Raw genomic sequence first — 24,316 nt, 5'->3', positions numbered from 1 at the left:
CAACAGTGCCTATAACGTCATCTAAAGAGACGTATGATCTTCTAGTCGCAAGGACGGCTACTGAAGTCCATGACCTTTTATCAACAAATTGCCCCATGCATTTCGTAGAAATGTTCAGCCAACTCCTTAACATGTCTAGTGCAACAAGCATCCCAGGCATATTTAAGACAGTCTTTACGGGACTGCTAACACCCTTCCAGGCGATTTTGGGAATCTTTCCTAATTTTGTGCACTCAATTTTTTGGCGGCATTCCACTATTTTTGGGACTCATCGCAGGGATTCTATTTTTGACCATCCTGCTACGTTATGGCAAGCCTCGGCTCAGACATAGCTCCCATGGGAATGGAAGAGACAATCCTAGCAATGCGCTACAGAGACAGGATAACTAACGTCCTTGGATTGGCCAGGCTGAGAGATCTAAACATGACCTGGTTCCTTTCATTCAGACCGATATGGCAAAATTGCATTTTACCTGTGCTACGGTGTATGCTTTGCGGCGATGAATGCGTGTTGGACATCTGTCTTTCACTTCCATCAGCAGTACCAATGGACGTCGATACTTTGCTCAGTCCAATAACGGCTCACGCATTGTGTTGTCCCCAGCGGCTACCAATCCTGATGACGGCATTCGTGGAGACTCCTGTGCTACAACCAAGTGGTAACAGTGGAGCGAGTGACAAAAGCAACATCATCCAGGTACAACGTTCTGTGAGCATTGCTGGTCCTGCCTTCGATGACAGCAATCATTCTCACACCTGCCAAGTTACAGCGCTATCTAATTTGGTTGAACTATCACCTGATTTTGTAGACCAATTCTTTGCGAGCCTGTCTGATACGATGTTCTCACCCATAGAGAAACAATAACTTTTGAGAAGCTTTCCGACACACAGCGTTCCCATGAACTCTGAATTCGGCCTTCAGTTTTGATCAACAAAAACTGCCAGGAGCTTTGGAAATCTATTTTCTTTGAATTGGACAATTTTTCTAATATTGACCTTTTTTGGCACGAACAATTCTTTGCTTAACGTAAAAACTATTCTTAGACAACAGAAGCTTCACACTTCTATTCCTAAACACATCTAGAGACATAACAACATAACACCAGCCTCTAGCACACATGTTATTACAATGCATTTTTATGTGATGATTTATCTCGCATTTCTTCTGTCAGAGATACTTCATGTGTGATTCTTTTCGCATAATCGTTCATTGATTTCATATGCAATAATTTTTTGAATGATTACTATGCTTTAAAAAACGTACAGTACCTAAAATTCCATGTATTACATGTACGCCTATTTCGAATGCATTTATGTATTTTGGGGTGGGCAATGTTACACATGCATCTTATTGCTTAGTTTTAGTAATTTTGATGGACATGAAAACGTGGAGTGGGTGTTGCGTGCTTATCTAGGTTCCTGATCGATACTGTGACCGTATGCCCCTATTCGGCTATAAATCCATTTATTCCCTATATTGGCATAACCGTTCAAGTGCGATTTTCTGAAAAGTCATCTCTGGCCTCACACGAACAGAGCCACATTCCAGCATGACTCTCTGCTACTTCCTTTGCGACCAATTAGTGCAATGACAGAGCAGCAGTCACTATCTGATATTCCTAGATAACACTCCGAGTTCTTCAACAAGATAAAAACTTAGCAAACCTGGAAATCCCCGCTTGCTATGTTTTGATTAGTAATGGAACAATAATGAGCAACTGATAACTGTCACTTCCTAGTGACATCTTTAATTGACGTCTTATGTCCAGCAAACTTGCGTCAAACCCGGCACCTGTCAGGTATAAATATTACCAACGTTGCCTTAAGCAATGAGAAAAGATACGAGCTGCGAGTTCGTTCCCTGTTGCTGATGCCAGCTGCCTGCATGACCCTGTGTTGGTAACTCTAGCACTCTGTCGCTGCAGCCTGCTATCCTGTGGTGGTGAAGCTGCTGATTACCATTATCGCCGCTACAGCGCGAACTATGGTGCAGTACGCTTAAGGAGCTGAACAGCCGTCCTCTGCGAAGACATCCAGCCCAGCTGCCCGCGGACGCTGTCACCCCTCCTTCTTTGACGCGCTGAGAGAAGCCGCTGCCTTTCTCGTGCAGAGAAATCCAGTCCCGGCGCTTCCGGTTTACCCTCGCAGGTGACTGGGATATCGAGAGAGACCCCTGAAGGAGATACCAATCCTCCATCATTCTATTCAGAGGTATGGTGTTGACTAAACCCTTAGACGAGAATTCTTGAAACAAACCTTGGCAAAACCAACTTAACTTAAGCTACTTACTTGCTCCCCCTTTCACGTGTTAGGCTTAGGTCAGGCACACTGGGGTAGGCTTAGTTAGAAGCACCAGTTGAGTATGTTAGCCTAATGTATATATGACTGTATATATGTTTTATTACTTTTAAACCATTGTATGGCTAAGAAACCATATCAATGCTTTTACAGTTCTATTTCGCAATACTTATCTTACTGTACGTACTTTTTATAATAACAGTTATTGCAATTGTGGCAATACATTTCTCTTGTACGAGAAGAAAGACTGTTCAATAAATGTTAACCTTTATTGATACACGCCCGTCTCTCTATTCTCTACATCTGTGAAAGTAAACTGCACCAGACTGACTGAGTGAAATCTATGTCTATTGTTTCACGCGACCCTAGAGATTGACTCTTGATCTGAGGAGCAAAGTTGTCATGTTGCACGGTTGTTGGAAAACTGAATCCCTTCTTGTCTGTGCCAAGGAAGCTGATCACTTCCTATGCAGAGAAGAAAGTTTCCAGTGACCTCTGAGCTAGTTGGTAACACAACCCAATTAAGTTTAGCATAGTCAGTGGAGGCCTGGAATATCCGCAGTTCCACGTCGATACTACTGTTTATGTTATTCCAATGCGCAGGGCCTAGTGGGAAACTAGGAACTACACTACACCCTGAGAGAGGAGAGAGTGTTCAGGAAGGAGGGAGAAATAGAGCCAGTGGCCGTGAACTGCCAAGAGGAGCAAAGAGCTGGATAGTGGTCGGGAAAGACCCATATGTTGCAGTGCTCCTCCAAACTCTCCCTAAAGTTCAAAGAGGAACAATAAGGGCAAGATTGCCAAGGACCAATCAGGGCGGTTACTGCAAGTTTTAATCAGCCGGTACAGGGCTGCACCTGCTGAAGTTGTGATCAGCCTGCATGGGGCTGCACCTGCTGAAGTTGTGATCAGCCTGCATGGGGCTGCACCTGCTGAAGTTGTGATCAGCCTGCATGCGGCTACACCTGCTGAAGTTTTAATCAGCCTGTACAGGGCTGCACCTGCTGAAGTTGTGATCAGCCTGTGCAGGGCTGCACCTGCTGAAGTTGTGATCAGCCTGTATAGGGCTGCACCTGCTGAAGTTGTGATCAGCCTGCATATTGCTGCAACTGCTGAAGTTGTGATCAGCCTGTATAGGGCTGCAAATGCTGAAGTTGTGATCAGCCTGTACAGGGCTGCATCTGCTGAAGTTGTGATCAGCCTGTATAGGGCTGCAAATGCTGAAGTTGTGATCAGCCTGTATAGGGCTGCACCTGCTGAAGTTGTGATCAGCCTGCATATTGCTGCAACTGCTGAAGTTGTGATCAGCCTGTATAGGGCTGCAAATGCTGAAGTTGTGATCAGCCTGTACAGGGCTGCACCTGCTGAAGTTGTGATCAGCCTGTATAGGGCTGCAAATGCTGAAGTTGTGATCAGCCTGTATAGGGCTGCACCTGCTGAAGTTGAGATCAGCCTGCATGGGGCTGCAAATGCTGAAGTTGTGATCAGCCTCTATAGGGTTGCACCTGCTGAAGTTGAGATCAGCCTGCATGGGGCTGCAAATGCTGAAGTTGTGATCAGCCTCTATAGGGTTGCACCTGCTGAAGTTGAGATCAGCCTGCATGGGGCTGCAAATGCTGAAGTTGTGATCAGCCTGTACAGGGCTGCACCTGCTAAAGATGAGATCAGCCTGTACAGGGCTGCACCTGCTGAAGTTGTGATCAGCCTGCATGGGGATGTAATTGCTGAAGTTGTGATCAGCCTGCATGGGGATGTAATTGCTGAAGTTGTGATCAGCCTGCATGGGGATGTAATTGCTGAAGTGATCAGCCTGTACAAGGCTGCACCTGCTGAAGTTGTGATCAGCCTGTACAGGGCTGCACCTGCTGAAGTTGTGATCAGCCTGTACAGGGCTGCACCTGCTGAAGTTGTGTGTGATGAGCCTGTATAGGGCTGCACCTGCTGAAGTTGTGATCAGCCTGTACAGGGCTGCACCTGCTGAAGTTGTGATCAGCCTGCATGGGGATGTAATTGCTGATGTTGTGAACAGCCTGTACAGGGCTGCACCTGCTGAAGTTGTGATCAGCCTGCATGGGGATGTAATTGCTGATGTTGTGAACAGCATGCATGGGGATGTAATTGCTGAAGTTGTGATCAGCCTGCATGGGGATGTAATTGCTGATGTTGTGAACAGCATGCATGGGGATGTAATTGCTGAAGTTGTGATCAGCCTGCATGGGGATGTAATTGCTGATGTTGTGAACAGCATGCATGGGGATGTAATTGCTGAAGTTGTGATCAGCCTGCATGGGGATGTATTTGCTGATGTTGTGAACAGCATGCATGGGGATGTAATTGCTGATGTTGTGATCGGCCTGCATGGGGCTGCACCTGCTGAAGTTGTGATCAGCCTGCATGGGGATGTAATTGCTGATGTTGTGAACAGCCTGTACAGGGCTGCACCTGCTGAAGTTGTGATCAGCCTGCATGGGGATGTAATTGCTGATGTTGTGAACAGCATGCATGGGGATGTAATTGCTGAAGTTGTGATCAGCCTGCATGGGGATGTAATTGCTGATGTTGTGAACAGCATGCATGGGGATGTAATTGCTGAAGTTGTGATCAGCCTGCATGGGGATGTATTTGCTGATGTTGTGAACAGCATGCATGGGGATGTAATTGCTGATGTTGTGATCAGCCTGCATGGGGCTGCACCTGCTGAAGTTGTGATCAGCCTATATAGGGTTGCACCTGCTGAAGTTGTGATCAGCCTGCATGGGGCTGCACCAGCTGAAGTTGTGATCAGCCTGTACAGGGCTGCACCTGCTGAAGTTGTGATCAGCCTGCATGGGGCTGCACCTGCTGAAGTTGTGATCAGCCTGTACAGGGCTGCACCTGCTGAAGTTGAGATCAACCTGCATGGGGCTGCAAATGCTGAAGTTGTGATCAGCCTGCATGGGGCTGCACCTGCTGAAGTTGTGATCAGCCTGTACAGGGCTGCACCTGCTGAAGTTGTGATCAGCCTGCATGGGGCTGCACCTGCTGAAGTTGTGATCAGCCTGTACAGGGCTGCACCTGCTGAAGTTGTGATCAGCCTGCATGGGGCTGCACCTGCTGAAGTTGTGATCAGCCTGTACAGGGCTGCACCTGCTGAAGTTGTGATCAGCCTACATGGGGCTGCAAATGTTGAAGTTGTGATCAGCCTGTATAGGGCTGCACCTGCTGAAGTTGTGATCAGCCTGTACTGGATTTTCAACCACATTAGTTGTGATGAGTACATGCATGTCTGCAACAGCCAAAGCTTAGATCAACCAATGTATGGAAGCATTTTCTGAAGTTGTTATTGGCCTGTGTGAAGCAGCAACTGCTGAAGTTGTGATCAGTCCATGTGTGGCAGCAAATTGCAAAGTTGTGTTCAGATCATGAATGACTGTAACTTCCAAAGCTGTGGGGATGCATCTGCTAGTGTTGAGATTGGTCTGTGTGACATTTGTTACTCAACGCCAAGATTCCCTACTGGCTGAATATGCGCTTTACAAATACACATGCTCTGCAATGTCATCTTATGAAGCAAGCAACTTCTGAAGTTGTGACTGACCCTTCTAGGGTTGTATCAGTCGAGTTAGTGATCAGCCTATGAGGGGATGCATCTGCCAAGTGTCACCAAACCCTGTTGGGAGCTTTGTTGTGGGACCTAAACCCATAGCGCGGGCCCATCACCAGAACCAAAGTCCCGAAACTATTGCTATCAGTCCAGACGGGATCATGCTGCATGAGGGCAGCCGCCTCCCACTCTCGGATGCAGCCCGGCACTGGAGGCGGGAGACAGTGGCGTAACAAACCTTGAGGGGGCCCCCCTGCAGGGTAAGTAAAGGGGCCCCCTCCAGACTCAATCTAGAGCTCCCCAGCAGATGTGTGGTGCTGACGGGCCCCCTGGAGGGTGAGGGCCCCCCCCCCCAGCACCCCGGGGTCTGCAGGGGCCTGTGTTACACCCCTGGCGGGAGACACTCTAAGACTGACTGCTGGTGTGCTGCCAGCAGGCCCGGACTGACCGTTGCGGGCACCGGGCAATCCCCCGGTGCGCTGCAAGGGCGGGGGGGCGGGTTTTTGGCCCCTGGGGGGCGTTTTTGTTACAGGGCCGTTTATGCAGCATAGCTGCAAAATCGGCCCTGTACAAAATTGGCCAAAAACCGGCCCCGGAGACCTTGGTCGCACCCCCAACCTCCCCCAGGGGGGCCGGCCGAGCAGTTTGCCGGGGCCGGTTTTGGTTCCCAGTCCGGCCCTGGCTGCCAGCCATCTGGGGTGCTGGGCAGGCCGAAGCTGACCTGTGAGGATTGATTCTACCCATGAATGGTGAAGAAACGAACAAGACTAAGTACACATAATGCTTTGGGGTGACTTAAACTGCACCTGTGTCAGATTAATGCTACTTCTGCTATCCCCCAGAGTGAGAAGGGACCACCTAGAAGAAGGGAGAGAACCTGTGGACTGTCAAGCAGTGGGGTGGGAGCAGCACCTGCCAAGATTGTGCCCAGAGAAACTAAATTGTTTCAGCTACTTGGAGTGCATACATTGTCTCATAAAGTACTTGCTATTCCAAAAATACAAGCACTACGTTGGATTTTCTCTTTATTGGGTTGTTAACCGACTGCTGGGCTTTTAGCACAATCACCCCATTCTACCTACCCAAGAAGCCTGTGACTGCTGCTTGCCACTACCCTGAGAGTCAGGCATGGAAAGGATTGTACTGGCTTAGAGTTTGCAGGGTATGGGAAGATGCTCTCTGGGACATCTCTGCCCATATTTGTCATTGGCTTGTATAATTGTCCTTCGTAGATGCTGGCTTCTGATTTGTTAATAGGCTTGTTAGTCCCTCCTTAGTATCGACTTGTCTTCATTTGTAACCTCCCATGAGGACTGGTCCTTTTACTTCTGTCGTTACACAGTACGTCTTATTTAGTCTGCAAGCACTATTTCCTTTAATGAGTTTCATCTACAGGAGACCCGACATGCTTTCCTTCGTCATTCAGCGCGCCATTCGCGCTTTCACTTTCCAAGCAGCCTGGAACAATGTCGACTGCTTCTTTGAAATGAAATAGGTCTCGCATTTACAAGAGTTTGAGCTATTGGCATTGTAACTGGCAATGACTTTTATTTATCTGTTAATTATCAAAACAGATAAATAAAGGGCATTGTCATTTACAATGCCAATAGCTTAAACTCTCGCAAATGCGAACCTATTGCATTGCAAATGCTTGTTCCTTTTGATACACTTCTAAATACGACCAGAGCTATACGTACTTCATAAACGCAAACAGAACATGCTGTAGAAGAAATACTTTCTGTCTCTCTCGTACCATTTTTCTGCACCTCACGCCCTTTGAAAAGAGAGACGAGGGGACAGACAGGCGACGTGCACCACCTGTCTCCAATGGCCAAACTGCAAAACGTTCCAAAAAGAACATTGCATTTGAACCTACCGACCGAAACATGTTTTATAGGTACTGCTCGGAAGGGGCAAATGTTGGTACAAAATGTCACTGCACGAGGGGTCGTTTCTTTCGTTCTGGGCGAGTACATTCAGCCACATCACTCCGCAGCTATTTGGCGAACCCTAGAGTGTCTCCCGGGTCAGCCCCTGACACTGTGTGTGCCCCTGGGCAAAGACCAGACCTCTGCAGTCCTCAGCAAAGTTACTGCAAGTGGGCTGGAGTTTTAAACCCTTCTCGCACCCTCTTTGAATGACACGTGGGCCGTTCTTTGCCAGAAAAATCACCTCCAGAAACCAGAAACGGAAACGTGTCTCCAGGAAACGTGGGGCACCAGAAGGGGCGAAAGCATTCGCCTGCAGTTGATACACGGTTAATTTGAAAAAAAATCTAATATAGAAAGGAAAAAAGTGGGGGGGCGTGGCTAAGCGCCCGTGACGGATGGCAGCAGCGGGGTGAGGCTCCGTCTACATCGGAGGAATTCGGCGGCTCCAGCCCCTCTATACCGCAATGCTCACCTGCAAACGGCAGCGGAACCCTTCTGGCGCCTGATTAATCGCACGCTGTGCACCAGCTCCTTATCCCTGCACGGTGGGCTCCGTTTTGCTTCGGTCGCGGCTCCACCACTGCCGCGACCGCCATCTTGATGCCTAAACCGGCGCTTGCCTCAGGAGCGCGCCTGACACGTCGTCATCGGTAAAACCGTGCACAGTTCACGGCAACATCCCATAATTGCAGGAAATGACGGCGCTTCATGAATATTTGGCCAGGTGACTTTCTTTTTCTTCTGAAATCATTTTATTTCATTTTTATTCGAATTCCAGCATTCTCCTCAGCTTTGGCGGCCATCTTGCACTTTCTACTGCTTTGTTCACATGCCACCTCTGCTATTCACCTCATATTGATCGGAAAGCGACCATTTCTTCTCAATTACTCCTGACTTGTGTTGGATTTCACCTCACCTCCTCCTGTCACTGACTTTGCTAGGTTTTCCTCATTCTTGCGCTGCACAGCTGCTCTACCCATCCTTGGAGATTTCTTTTTATTGACACTTCCATGGCGGAGGGTCCGGGCAAAACCCCTAAACGCAACTACGTTAAAAACTCAAAGCTATTCACTGCGTTGACTCAATTAGAAGCCTCTGCAGGCTCCTCCAGTTGCGACTCTTCTCTCAACATGGACGCCCTCCCCCAGCCTGGAGCGAAAACCACTCCTAAGAGGGTGAAACATAATCCTCCGTCGCCCCCAAAATCACCGACAGCTATCTCCATGGAACTCCTTCTTGAGGAAATACGAGCACTGCGCCCATTTGTGGAGGAGACCAACTCAAAGTTGCAAGTTCTAACTGACAATTGGTCGTTAATGGATACCAGAGTTTCTCAGGTGGAAAAGACTGTATCCTCTCTCCAGGAAGCCGCTACCAAATCAGTACATATGGATGTGAGGCTCTCCACTCTCCAGAAGCAGGTGGAAGACCTTGAAAACAGGAATAGGCGCAATAACCTGCGTCTTTGCGGCCTGAAGGAAGGTTGCGAGGGGAATGACGCCATTGCCTTCTTCAAATCCTTCTTGCCCAAGCTCCTCCATCTTCCTGAAGGTACTTCTCTTAACATTCAACGCGCACATAGGCTTGGTAGAGCTCCTTCCAATGCTTCTCCTACGACAAAGCCAAGAGGTGTCATAATGTACTTTCTTGAGTATACTGATTTGCTGAAGGTTCTTTTTGCGGCTAAAGCAATGCCTCACTTGAAATGGTCGGACTCCACCTTGTACATTGCTCAGGATTACGCCAAAGCTACTGCCTCTCGTCGCAAAGAATTTCTCGACATGAGACCAGAACTGCGATCCATTGGCGCCAAATATGGACTTTTTCATCCTTGTTTATTCAAAGTTACTTATAATAACAAGACAATGACTTTTGAGGATCCTCTCCGACTACGCAGCTTCCTCAATTCCTGCGGTCCGGCTGATATGGAATTCTCTGGCCCTTCTTCTTCCTTCCCGCCATGACTCTGTTGCTAACATTTCCGGTCTTTCCTGCTGTTCATGATATTTTGTTGTTCCTCTAACGTTAAGATATTTCTTCCACAGGTTCCTCAGTTATTATATGACCTGGTCGGTCTTAGTTTGTGTTGGCTTATTTTTGTTCTCCAGTTGTTTAATCTACCGCTTTTCTTCTGTTATTTAGTCGTTTGCTTGTTTTAATCTCACTGTTTTCTTTTTCTCACAGATCATCTCATTGTGTGCCGTCGTGTCTCTCCGATGGGACGTCCCGTGGCCCCGTTTGCTTGTCCTCCGTTGGTTGGCCTTTCCCCCCTCCTCTCGTCTCTCGTCTCCACTCCTTCCCTTCTGTTTCCTGTTCTTGAACATCCATCCCCCATCATTTATTGTAAGTACTACCCCATGTTTTTCTTATCGCAGTTTTTCCTCTCATCCTCTACCCTTTTAGTACTTCTCTGCCTGTTTTCTTCTGTATACTTTCCTACTTTCACTCCTTTTTTCACTCTTTTCCTTTTCGTATTTTTTGAGGCTTACCTTCACTTTTGCTCTGCACTTTCCCCTTTCATATTTTCTTAATGTCAGTTCGTATTGTCTCTTGGAACGTTAAAGGTTTACATTCGCCCATTAAGAGGCAAAAGATACTTTCTCACTTAGCTAAACTTAATGTTGACATTGCCTTTTTACAGGAAACCCACTTAACTGACAATGAGGCTGCTAAACTCCAAAGAGGTTGGGTGGGTATGGTTTTTTCTGCCCCTGGTGATGGCAAGAGAAATGGTGTTGTTTTGTTAATTCGTAAATCTTTTACTCATTCAGTGTTACAATCTGCCTTTGACCTTGAGGGCAGGTGGTTATTTGTCAAATTATCCTCTAAAGGTGTCCCTTTCTCCTTGCTTAATGTATATGCCCCCACAGGTGGGGATCCTATTTTTTGGAAAGCGTTTGCTTCCCGTATCACCGATTGCATAGATGACAATTTCATTTTAGCAGGTGATTGTAACCTACCATTGGACCCCTTTTTGGATAGGCGCTCCAAATCTTCATTTGTTCTTAATAAATCCCATAAACTTTTTGCCCACGCTATTTCCCAACACAAATTAATTGATGCGTGGCGACTTTGTCATCCAACTGACGAAGAGTTTACATTCTATTCCCCGGTTCATCACTCCCAATCCCGTATTGATTATATATTTCTTTCCCACCATCTCTCCCAATCCCTTACCCAAGCGGAGATAGGTCCCATAGTTTTTTCTGATCACGCTCCTGTCCTGGTCAACATTGATTTTTTACCGAAATCCAGTGGTCCTAAAAGATGGCGCTTCAACAATACCCTCCTCACTGATCCCAAATTTACCACCTCCTTTATTGAATTCACCAATGAATTTTTTGTTATTAATGAGACCCCATCCATGCCTGCTCACACTGTCTGGGATGCTTTCAAAGCAGCTGCCAGGGATTTCATCCTCAGACATGTTGCGGCAAAACGTAAAATTGCTCGTCAGCGCACTAAAGATCTGCTGTCTCAGATTAAACTCCTAGAGCATTCCTACTATACTTCTCATACTTTGGAGTCTCTAACAGCTCTTGTCACTGCAAAAATGAATTATAATAAACAATCCACTGATGATGCTTCCCTGTACCTACTGAAATCCAGTTCAAAATTTTATGGTGGGAAAAATAAGGCGGGGAAAATTCTCGCCAATTATTTGAAAGTCAAACAAAATAAGTTAAATGTGGAGTCTGTTTTTGATATCAATTCAGTACTGCAACATAAAGATGCTGACATCCTGGAGGTATTTTCTCACTTCTACTCTGCACTTTATTCTTCTGGCACTCAACCCTCTGCTCACTCTATTTCCACTTTCTTATCCAGCATCCGTCCTCCTTCCACCTTTCCTGTTGATTTGACCTCCCTTGAAGCTCCCCTTACCATTCCCGAACTCCGCACTGCACTCCATTCACTTAAAAAGGATAAGGCTCCCGGCCCAGATGGCTTCACCGTCGAATTTTACCAGCACTTTGCAAACCTTCTTCTACCCAAACTATTCCACCTTCTTAACTCCTTCAAAACTAGCGATGCCTCCTCAGGTACTTTTTCGGATGCTTACATATGCATCATACCGAAGGAAGGCAAGGATCATCAACATTGCAAGAACTATAGACCGATTTCCCTTGTCAACATTGATTATAAAATATATGCTAAATCTTTGGCCATTAGACTTGATCCTTTTCTCCCAGATCTCCTTGGTCCTGAACAATCGGGCTTTGTTAAGGGTCGTTTTATCTCCGACAATACCAGGCTCCTTTTTAATGTCTTATCTAAATCCCCACGCTTCAATGATTCCTTAGCTGCTATTGCCTTGGACGCCGAGAAGGCGTTCGATAGAGTAGAATGGTCCTTTCTTTTCTCAGTGTTAAAATGGTTTGGATTTGGCCCCAACTTCATTTCCCTTATTTCCCTCCTTTATGCGAACCCTAGAGCAGCGGTATGTGCTAATGGTCTCATTTCTTCATTTTTCCGTCTCGGTAGAGGAGTTCGACAAGGCTGTCCTCTCTCCCCATTTCTTTTTAACCTTGCCCTGGAACCTTTCTTATCCAGAATACGTCAAAATCCGAACATTCATGGCTTCCCTCTTGCCCAATCGCAAGTTAAACTTGCTGCCTATGCAGATGACATTTTGCTCTTTCTTTCGACTCCATCGGCTTCCATCCCCGCTTTCCTCGCTGAAGTCCATACTTACTCCCATCTCTCCGGTTATAAGCTCAACAGTGACAAGTGCGAAATCCTGCCTCTCACCAAATTCACTTTTAAACCCGACTTTGCTGCATCCACTTTCACTTGGAGTCCGGCTCATATCAAGTATCTTGGTTTGTACATTACTCCTTCTGTCCCAGATACTATTTCATTATGCCTTACTAAATGCTCTCAAAAATTATCTGACCTCACTTCTAGATGGCACCCCCTATACCTTTCTTGGTGGGGTCGTCTCGACACTATTAAGATGATGCTGTCCCCAATTATCCTCTACACCATTTCTAATTTACCGGTTTCCATTCCTGCCAAATTTTTCACTAAAATAAATTCCATACTTTCTGTATTTTTATGGTCTGGTAAGAAACCGCGTATGTCCTTATCGCGTCTCCGCCTCCCCAAATCGGAGGGTGGGGTTAATTTTCCAAACTTTCCTGCTTATCATAAAGCTTTCCTCCTGAAACAGGCAGCCGTTTGGCTTACAGACCCTGATGACCCTCTTCCTCTGTGGGCTGAACTTGAACGCCTTTCTCTTTCTCCCTTTACCTTTGCTGAGTACTTATCCTTCTCGCGCAAGCCCCAATTCCTGTCCAGTCCAATTCATAAACATACAGCGAAACTACTTTTAGCCAAGACTCCGGCCCCTCCCTCCTCTATTACAGAACTTCTAAACACCACAATTTGGTATAATAATAGCATTCTTATCAAATTGAAACCCTTTTACTGGAAAACTTGGCGGCAGCGTGGTTTAATCTGGGTTTCCCAACTTTTCACTGGATCTGCCTTCATCCCTTTTCCTATTCTTCGTCAACTCTTCTCTCTCCCTGCCTCCTTTGTTCATAAATACACCCTACTCAAAAATGCAGTTATGTCTGCCTATGACTCTCTTTCTACCTCTAATTCGACTACACCCCCTATCACTCCTGTCTCTTCTCTACACACTCAACTACGCTCTCACCCATCAGCATCCTCCATATACCATTCCTTTTACAATCCTCCATCTCCTAGACCTAAATCCAAAGTTGAGGAACAATGGGAATCTGATCTCGATGTCTCGTGGCCCACATCCTTGTGGGACAAAATATGGACCAAGCTACGCAAATCTTCCAGAGCAGCCTCTCTCACGCAAACCCTTTTTTTCCTCTACAACCGTCTTCTTTACACGCCATCTCTCCTCCACAAACGTTTTCCCCTGACCCCCGACCTCTGCTGGTCTTGCTCTAATCCCAATGCCTCACTCTTTCATATGCTTTTCACGTGTCCTCCCACGCATGCTTTCTGGACTAAAGTCTGGAATCAAATCAACTCTATCTTTCATACCTCCATCCCCTTTTCTATCACTGACATTTTCCTTGGTTCACTTTCCTCTTCTTGGATTGATGTTGACGCAAATGTTCATATTGTTGATTTATTATTGGCTGTTGCGTTCCAGCAAATTACTGTTAATTGGAAAGACTCCAAGGGCATTACTTTTAAAGCTTGGTGGTTTAATGTATGTTACAACCACAGACTAGATACTGCATTTGTTTACCCCACCTCCCTGGCTCCGAAAAGACTTGCATTATGGCTCCCAGTTACCCTTTACCTAGATGCATGTGCCCAGCGCTCCGTTCATATATCCCCAGTTCAACAAGAAGTTTCGAAACCCCCTTGAGCCCCCTTGAATAACCTTTTGCTCCTTCTTATTCATTACTGATTATTTATTTGCATATTTGTGCATTGCCTCCAATGTTATGTAGATTCAATGATTATACTTTTAAAGTTTTAGCCTCATGGTTATCTCTCTGTATTTTTCTCCCTTCTCTCCTCCCTTTCTTTTTTGTCCCTCCCCTCATTTTATTTCATCACACTTCTTATAATGCTCTCAGTTAATATTCATGCTATTCTTATAGTTTTTTCTTTGTATATTATGTTGTATATTATGTTGCCATTATTCAATTATTTTAATAAACTTTTCTTTGAACTTAAAAAAAAAGAAAGGAAAAAAGTGACTAGCTTTTACATCCCGGAATCGTAGAACGTTATTCCGATGTTTTTAAACTAATGTATGTAAGAGGCACACTGGACAACAGATGCTTGTTAGACGTTTCAATTTGGAAGTTATATAAGGTATATTTCATTATGTGGGTATTCTTTCTATGCTACAGAAGGCCTCAGCAGCCGGACATGGGAAGTTACTTGAAGGGGCGCTGAGACTTTAAATGATTTTACACCCTATTTCGTTATTATCGGGAACGTTTGGTACCCAGTTGTTAACTCCTTTTTTTAAATCTAATTTGTTTATTACATTTTTTTTTTTTAAAAAGGGAAATAGCATACAACGATACGCATATAGAAACCATAACGTATACACAAAGTGTGCATATTATGCAAAAGACCAGAAGAAAATACCAATCAACTGACATAAATAGGTAAAGAAAGAAGATGGTGATAAAACAGACAAATAGAGAGAAAAAATAACCAGACACTCTATCTGCATAAAAAAAGACTGTAAAACAATTGGTCACGGACACTAACTAGAGCATCATTCGTCAATATTGATACATATAAATATCTTGAGAAATGTGGAGCAAACTGTATAACATTGAGTAACTACATGCAGGTTATGGTGCAGGAAGTAAAGGACCCCCCCCCCCCCCCATGTGTGTGATCTGAGGATGTAAATTATCATTCAATGTATAAATCATTTCCTCAGACTGAGCCACATCAAACATACCTTTCATCAAGAATTATGCGTCAGATAGTATCCGCCTTCCAATAACTACAATATATTAATTTTGGCCAAACTAGGAGCCGTACAAAGCCACTTAAAAATATGAAAGGAAACTGGGGAGCCTGAGGCATCGAGCAACCGTGAAAACCGATGTGTGAGAGAAGTGAAGAAGAGAAGTTTTTAATCAAATAGTCCTCAATTTGAGACCCAAAAGGGCGAATTTTCGAGCACTCCCATGGTATGTGTATTATAAAGTGATGTTGGTGCGTTTGGAGGGAGTGGCACCTATCTAAAGTGAAATAGGCCGTCGAGGCTGGATAGAGTGAGACGTTCTTCAGGTGTGACACCCACATCCCACGAGGGAGACTGCACTCCAGTGTGTGACACCCACAGCGCACAGGTGAGACTGCACTCCAGTGTGTGACACCCACATCCCACTAGGGAGACTGCACTCCAGTGTGTGACACCCACAGCGCACAGGTGAGACTGCACTCCAACTTGTGACACCCACATCCCACGAGTAAGACGGCACTCCAGTGTGTGACACCCACAATCCACGAGTGAGACTGCACTCCAGTGTGTGACACCCACAGCGCACAGGTGAGACTGCGTTCGAAGGTGTGACACCCACAGCGCACATGTGAGACTGCACTCCAGTGTGTGACATCCACATCCCACGAGGGAGACTGCACTCCAGTGTGTGACACCCACAGCGCACAGGTAAGACTGCGTTCGAAGGTGTGACACTCACATCCCACGTGAGACTGTCTACTAAGGTGTCACACGCATCTCCCACGAGTGAGACTGCGCTAAGGTGTTACACCCGCATCCCACCATGAGGCTGTAGTATGTACCTATGGGATCACATGAGTGAGCTTGCGTTCAATGTGACCGACATCCGAGGAGTGAGTCCCACATCGCACGAGTCAGATTGTGCTCCAAGGTGTAAAACCCACATTGTGTGAGTGAAACTGTGCTTCAGGGTGTCAGACCCACAGGACACGAGTGAGTGTGTGCCACGGCATCAGACACACCACTAATTAGAGAGGCTTCCCTCCCAGAAGGCTGTTCGTTGACGGCATCTGTGTGTGGTCTGCAGATTACTCGCAAGATCTGTCTGGGGCTGTCTCGTGCGACATCCTTCTCAAGCCGATACATTTCTTTTAGGTATCAGTCCACCTTGGCATGCAAGGCACTGTGAAATGGCGGTAGCAAGCGCTATGTAGGAATCAAGGTCGGAGGAGCGAGGCTAACATTCGAGCCTGGAGCCTAAACTTGAAGGAGTTAGACAGACTCACAGACAACTAAGAAGGTTAGCCTGGATACATCTGTGTTTAACGCACGCGCGTCCGTTCAGATGCACGTGCATGAGGTAAACACACGTGGGTCTGCCTGGACACAGCTTCTGACATCATTAACAAAAGCAGCATCTGAGCGCACCTGCTGCGTGACGTGCTTAAAGAAATATGCATCACGATTTATAATGTTTCCATGCAATGCTGTGATTTTAAAATGAACGCATCGCTTTACCTGCCGGTCGGTCCTTGCAGCCTCCTGCGTGCGGTGAGGGCGTCTGAAGGAACCCTCTGCCTCAATGAGTGGGCAGGGAGGGGGCGTTACTCGGGCACGGGGCTGGCACGGCGGAGGGGGGTGGGGGGGCTGCTGTGGGTCAGGGGCGAGGGGGCTGTGAGAGATTCCAGTGTCTGGGCCCGTGCCCAGCCCGCCAGGGTATGAGGAGGTGTGAGGACCCCTCTGTCCCGCCCGCCATCCCTGGAGCCCCGCCCGAAACACGAGCTGAGCTGCAAGTCTCGACTTGTCCCCGCACATGGCGCGCCGGGATCCTTTACACGGCGGCCCCGGTGCACAAACGGTGGGCACCGGCAGCAGACCGGGGAGTGAGGGGCAGGAATGTGAGACATGCTGCGGGGACGGGGCCCCCAAGGGATGTGCTGGTGTGAGGGGGCCCCATCCAGGGGTGTGCGAATGGTGCCTGCGTGAGGGTGCAGGGAGTGAGTGTGCACCCTCAATGGATGTGCTGAAGGGTGCTGGTGTGAGGGTTCACACAAGGGATGTGCTGGTGTGAGGGTGCACCCTCAATGGATGTGCTGAAGGGTGCTGGTGTGAGGGTGCACCCAAGGGATGTGCTGGTGTGAGGGTGCACCCTCAATGGATGTGCTGAAGGGTGCTGGTGTGAGGGTGCACCCAAGGGATGTGCTGGTGTGAGGGGGCCCCATCCAGGGGTGTGCGAATGGTGCCTGCGTGAGGGTGCAGGGAGTGAGTGTGCACCCTAAATGGATGTGCTGAAGGGTGCTGGTGTGAGGGTTCACACAAGTGATGTGCTGGTGTGAAGGTGCACCCTCAATGGATGTGACGAAGGGTGATGGTGTGAGGGTGCACCCAAGGGATGTGCTGGTGTGAGGGTGCACCCTCAATGGATGTGCTGAAGGGTGCTGGTGTGAGGGTGCACCCAAGGGATGTGCTGGTGTGAGGGTGCACCCTCAATGGATGTGCTGAAGGGTGCTGGTGAGGCGGGGGCACGGCGTGGGGCTGTACATAGCCAGGTGTGCTCTCTGCACGGTGCGAGTGGCGCCCTGGGGGGGAGAGGGGGAGTACTGCCAGGGGCTGGGCCAATGTGTACATTCGAGGGTGCGAATATTCACTTATTGTCATTACGCACCGTGTGCGGGAACTTCTACTTCCATCCAAGTCGGTCTGCCCGTCACACTCCAGCAGCCACCCTCAACATACCCCACCCAGCCTCATTTCATTTTAGTCTTTCATTCATCCCCACTTCATCTCTTCTCTCCCTCCAGATCATTCGATTATTCCAACTACCTGTGTTTCCTCCCTTCGCTCTCATTCATTCATTCTCCCATCCTGCCTCTCGCAATTAAGCGCACGCTGGGACGAGGACAGTGTCATTCATTCATTGTCCCGCCCCTCCTCTTCCCATCCAGCGCACGCGTTGCCAGCTCCCATCGGGTAAAAACGAAGGGAAGTGGGGACATGCCCGGGCAAGTCCCCCAAAGTGAGCCGGGTGGCACGTCCCGGGGGCCCGTCCCACGCACGGGAATCGATGCAGGCTGTGAGCTTGCACCGGGCGGGAGTGTGCAGTGTGCAGACACTTTACAGGAGCGTGCCGTCACATGTACACCACTACAACTTGTACAGCGCCTGGGTTCGAACCCTCCACTGGGTAACACAGGCAGCGGTGTAGGGAGCATTAAAGGGGTACCTCTGGGGTGCTGCCGTCCCGTCACTGACTTGCTGACTTTGAACAGTGTCTCCTTTTATCCTGGGAGCTGCCCTCCGGGGCTGTGGCACCTGCCTTGTGTGTGAGCTGCCTTCCTTGCTGTCGCTTTTCCACTGAGGGTGGAGGGGTGCGTGAGTCAGCGCCTCCTCCTCCCACCCACATACACACGGAGTTGATGAAATCCCCTGCAACAATTCCTCACTGCCTCCACATGGCTCAGACACAGGGACCGTGTTTGACCTCAAGCCCCGCCCCTGGGACTGCCCCATTGGCTCATTCTTGATTGGAGACCGGGCAATGTCAACCTGGCATTGTGAGGGGGCGTGTCCCACGCCAGGGCAAACAACTCTAAGAGTGGAACCCGAGCAGTTTATGAACTTGACGACAAAATGTAAAGGTTACAATTTAGCATGAAGTTTTTACTTGTCAAGTCAGCAGCAAAGAATGTGGTAGGTTTCATGGCAAGTAAATAAACATGGGAAATGCAAGGGATCTCGCATTTTTTTGAGTTAGCGCTATTGGCATTATAACTGGCAATGTATTTTACCTACGTGGTATGGAGTACATATACGTGGTGTGTATTGGAATTATGTGGGGCGGATTGGATTAGTTAGTTGTGTGAATGCGTGGCATGGAATTGTGTGGTCTGTAGTGGATTTGTGTAGTGGAATTATGTGGCATGATGTGCTGTGGAATTATGTGCAGGGGCGGGTTGGCAATGCGGGCATTCGGGCATCGACCGAAGGGCCGGTGTCTCTGTGCCCTCTGTGGGACGTTTTTTTTCTCACCTTTCCCAGCCACACAGTGAAGCTGCTTTCATTTCTTGGTCTCTGTCTCTGTGCTCTCTGTGGACTAGGAAAGGGGAGGGAAAAAAACGGCCCGCAGAGGGCATGGAGACAGAGAGAAATGAATGCAACTTCACTGTGCGGCCGCAGTCACCCCCTGCCCTGCAAAGCAATGAGGCTGAGGGTGGCTGGGGAGGGGGTGATTGTTTGAAAAAATCAGCCTCCCTGAGGGCGGGGTGTTGCGCAGGCCTTTGAGCCAGTTTCACCTCGGCCCCCGTGTGGCCCACGCAGCACATAAACAGTGTTAGTTTTAACACCTTGCCCACAGCCCTTCACATTCAGGGCATAGTGGGCGAGGAAGAATGGGTCTCGCTGTGGGGGCCAGGTGATCTTTGCAACTTGCACCATCTTCACCTCAGCCTCCCCCTGGCTACCATCAATGACCCAGCAGCTGTGTTTTGTGCTCCCCTGCCAGGACATTGATCTGAGGCCTGGAGCACTGGGGAGGGCGGATTAATTTACTAATTGCAGGGGCCTTACTGCTATTCATGTGCTCCTGAGCTGAAGGTCTGGTGAGGGCTGAGTAGGTTAGTAATAGCAGGGGCTTCCTGCTTATTAGGTGCTCCTTCCCTGGAGGGCTCGAATAAGTTTGTGACAGAAAGGGGCCTTGCTGTTTTTTTAGTTGCTTAGCATGGCGTCATTGTCACCTTGGCCCTGTGTCCTGTGCAAGAAGAGTATCCTCTCACTTTCATTCCTTGTCTGTGCCAAACAACTTAAGGATTTTGGGGGCCCTGGCCCAAACACATGTTTGGGCCCCTGTTCGGAACCGATTTGAATTTATAATCCAATTTCTGCTCTTTGGTGCCCTCTTTCAGCTGGTCACTGGACAGTGCACTACAATACTTGTCCAAATTCTTAATGTATTTACATCTAATATTCAAGGACATTGACGTGTGTAACCAAATGGTGTTTCATGAAAGGGCACTCCCCTTGAATGTGGGTCACGCCCCTTAATTATGGGTCACGCCCCTTGAATGTGGGCCACTTTTTTAGTCAGTGCCCGGGCCAAATTGTGATCCCAATCCGACCCTGATTATGTGGATGGTAATTATGTGGTGTTAGAAATGGGGGTCTCTAGTTGGCAAGGGCTTGCACCTTTGTCCAAGTAGGGACCCTTTTCCTAGTCAGTATAAGGGAGTTACACTCCTAAAATAACCTCTGCTCACCCCCTTGGTAGTTTGACACGAGCAGTCTGGCTTATTCTAGAGCACTGGTACTCATAGTACGGCCCGCAGGCTGCCAGCGGCCCGGCAAGCCTTCCTTGGCGGCCCGCGGACCTTGCAGACATTGTACTTGTGTTTTAAAAAAAAAAAGAAAAATTAAAGAGTGTCAGCAAACACCGCCGCAGCACCACGGACTCCGAGACACTCTGCTCTATGGGGGGGGCGGGTGTTAAACAATAAAGCCTCATTAACAAGTAAATGGTCTTTTAAAGACCTGTGAAGTACTCAGGTGCAGCTGTGTGTGTGCTCTGGAAGCTGGGGTGAGGTGACAGAGGGTGACAGACAGAGGGTGGCAGACAGAGGGAGCTAGAGGGAGGAAGACAGAGGGAGTCAGAGGGAGGGAGACAGAGAGGGAGACAGAGGGAGGGAAATAGAGGGAGGGAGACAGAGGGAGAGAGAGAGGGAGACAGAGGGAGACAGAGGCAGTAAGCCAGAGGGATGGAGACAGAGGGACGGAGACAGAGGGACGGAGACAGAGGGAGACAGACAGAGGGACACAGGCAGAGGGGGGGGCGACAGAAGGAGGGAGACAGACAGATGGAGGGAGACAGACAGATGGAGGGAGACAGATAGAGGGAGACAGACAGAGGGAGACAGACAGAGACAGACACAGGGAGGGAGACGGAGGGAGACAGAGAGAGGGAAACAGAGGGAGATGGAGAGCGGGAGACAGAGAGAGGGTGAGAGAGAGGAAGACAGAGAAAGGGAGACAGAGAGAGAGGGAAGCAGAGGGAGGTAGACGGTGGAATGGAGACAGAGGAAGGCATAGGGAGACAGAGGGAGGGAGTCCGGGGAGACAGAGGGATGGAGAGGGAGACAGAGAGAGGGAGACAGACAGAGGGAGACAGAGGGAGGGAGACAAAGGGAGAGGGAGACAGAGATAAAGGGAGACAGAGAGAGAGGGAGACAGAGAGAGAGAGAGACAGAGAGGGAGGGAGACAGAGAGACAGAGGGACAGAGACAGAGGGGGACGGAGACAGAGGGAGGCAGAGGGCGACAGACAGAGGGAGACAGACAGAGGGAGGCAGACAGAGAGAGAAGGGCAACAGAGGGAAGGAGACAGAGGGAGGGAGACAGAGAGAGAGGGAGACAGAGTGAGAGAGGGAGACAAAGAGAGAGAGGGAGACCGAGGGAGGCAGACAGACAGAGGGAGGGAGACAGAGGGAGGGAGACAGAGGGACGGAGACAGAGGGAGGGAGACAGAGGGAAACAGACACAGGGAGACAGAAGGAGAGAGAGAGGGAGACAGAGTGAGGGGGACAGACAGAGGGCAACAGACAGAGGGAGACAGACAGAGGGAGACAGATAGAGAGAGGGAGACAGAGGGAGGGAGACAGAGAGAGGGAGACAGAGGGAGAGGAAGACAGAGGGAAGGAGACAGGGAGGAAGACAGAGGGAGGGAGACAGAGGGAGACAGACAGAGGGAGACAGGAAGAGAGAGAGGGAGACAGAGGGAGGGAGACAGAGTGAGACAGACAGAGGGAGACAGACGGCGACAGACTGAGGGAGACAGACAGAGGGAGGGAGACAGACAAAGGGAGACAGAGGGAGACAGACAGAGGGAGGAGGGTGACAGAGGGAGGGAGACAGAGGGAGTGAGACAGATAGAGGGAGACAGATGGAGGTAGACAGACAGAGGGAGAAAGATGGAGGGAGACAGAGGGAGAGAGAGAGAGACAGAGTAAGTGAGACAGAGGGAGACAGAGAAAGAGAGAGAGGTAGAGGGGGAGAGAGGGAGAGAGAGAGAGAGAGAGAGGGAGTGAGACAGAGAGAGGGAGGGAGACAGAGAGAGGGAGGGAGAGATAGAGAGAGGGAAGGAGACAGAGAGAAAGAGATAGAGAGAGAGAGAGAGAGAGATGTGTGTATGCCGGGTCTGGTGGCTCAGTGGACGAAGACGTACGCTGCAGGGGTCTTTGTTCAACCTCATGGTCACAGTTTTTATTTTTGCTCTAGCCCCCCTCCCAACACTGACCCCGCCCCCACTGTTGTGGCCCTCGGCCACAAACACACTGTAAATATGGCCCGAGAGAAAGTTTGTGAGTACCCATGTTCTAGAGGCTGTGTGTAAAGCATTTGCACTAAGCGTGGGCGTAAAATCCGTTTTGCGGACGAATTTGCGGATTTTTGACGATTTTGCGATTTGCGAATCGTGCAAATTTACCCAATAATCCGCAAATTCGCAAGCTGCGAATTATTTTGCTTGATCGCGCTTGAAAAATACAATATCGCGCACGCAGCATTGACTCTGAGCCTGCCATGTTGTTTTTCTCCCGGTTTTGCGTGTGCTGCGCCAATTTTAATCTTGCTGCGAGATCGCGCAAGAGTTTTTCGAACGCAATTACGTCATTGCGGCTTGCCATCTTGCACGACCAGAGTTTGACAGCACGAGTACGTCATAAACACCCGCGACGGCGCGCAGCTGACTTCCGGCGGGAGGTTTGAACAGATCGCGTTCCCGAAATTGCAAAAATTGCAATTCTGCACAAGAAATCCACCGCAGGAAGCATAAACCTTGTGAAAATGATGATTTTGATCAGAATAACTTCTGAGATTGACATTTGGCTGCACTTTTTGGTGCAGGAGTCCATTTTGGGAGGGGGTGAGGGGGTAGGAGGAAGGAAGTGCCCCAGAGTCTCCAACTTCCTGTTCCTGTCCAGCAGGCTCCTCCCAGTGCTTTGTCCATGTCCTGGTAATTTTCATTTGGATCTGGAGCTGGAAGGATTACTCTTTGTGGCTGCTGCTGTATATTTGAATTTGAGGACTTTTTGTACTTTTGGAGTTTGGAACACTCTGCTCTATGGGGGGCCGGGCGTTAAACAACAAAGCCTCATTAACAAGTAAATGGTCTTTTAAAGACCTGTGAAGTACTCTGGTGCGGCTGTGTGTGTGCTCTGGAAGCTGGGGTGAGGTGACAGAGGGTGACAGACAGAGGGAGCTAGAGGGAGGAAGACAGAGGGAGACATTGCGAGGGAGACAGACAGAAGGAGATGGAGAGAGAGGGAGACGGAGAGAGAGAGGGAGACAGAGGGAGACAGAGGCAGGAAGCCAGAGGGATGGAGACAGAGGGACGGAGACAGAGGGAGACAGACAGAGGGACACAAGCAGAGGGACGGGGCGACAGAAGGAGGGAGACAGACAGATGGAGGGAGACAGATAGAGGGAGACAGACAGAGGGAGACACACAGAGACAGACACAGGGAGGGAGACAGAGGGAGACAGAGAGAGGGAAACAGAGGGAGACTGAGAGAGGGAGACAGAGAGAGGGAGAGAGAGAGGAAGACAGAGAAAGGGAGACAGAGAGAGAGGGAAGCAGAGGGAGGGAGACGGTGGAATGGAGACAGAGGAAGGCATAGGGAGACATAGGGAGGGAGTCCGGGGAGACAGAGGGATGGAGAGGGAGACAGAGAGAGGGAGACAGACAGAGGTGACAGAGGGAGGGAGACAGAGAGAGAAGGAGACAGAGATGAAGGGAGACAGAGAGAGAGGGAGACAGAGAGAGAGAGAGAGAGAGAGACAGAGAGGGAGGGAGACAGAGAGACAGAGGGACAGAGACAGAGGGGGACGGAGACAGAGGGAGGCAGAGGGCGACAGACAGAGGGAGACAGACAGAGGGAGGCAGACAGAGAGAGAGAGGGAGACAGAGAGAGAGGGAGACAGAGGGAGACAGACAGACAGAGGGAGGGAGACAGAGGGAGAGAGACAGAGGGACGGAGACAGAGGGAGGGAGACAGAGGGAGACAGACACAGGGAGACAGAAGGAGAG

The 24,316-nt window shown here is 49.0% G+C and overlaps 1 protein-coding gene across 2 annotated transcripts in view; it reads right to left on the bottom strand.

Moving 5' to 3' along the window:
- LOC147718428 (tumor necrosis factor receptor superfamily member 27-like) overlaps window positions 1-18,601 on the bottom strand; it is a 170,209-nt gene extending 151,608 nt beyond the window's left edge. Inside the window, exon 1 of one of the 2 annotated variants that reach the window (XM_086966717.1) lies at window positions 18,468-18,601. The gene's annotated coding sequence lies outside the window, so the exon portion shown is untranslated. Of the gene's footprint in view, window positions 1-16,762; window positions 17,022-18,467 lie in introns of those variants that run through there. The other variant, XM_086966718.1, reaches the window with a different exon arrangement.
- Between the last annotated feature and the right edge of the window lie 5,715 nt (window positions 18,602-24,316).

This window comes from Lissotriton vulgaris, chromosome 4_1 (assembly GCF_964263255.1).
Source record: "Lissotriton vulgaris chromosome 4_1, aLisVul1.2, whole genome shotgun sequence".
Lineage (NCBI taxonomy): Eukaryota > Metazoa > Chordata > Amphibia > Caudata > Salamandridae > Lissotriton > Lissotriton vulgaris.
This window is presented reverse-complemented; position numbering and strand designations above follow the sequence as displayed.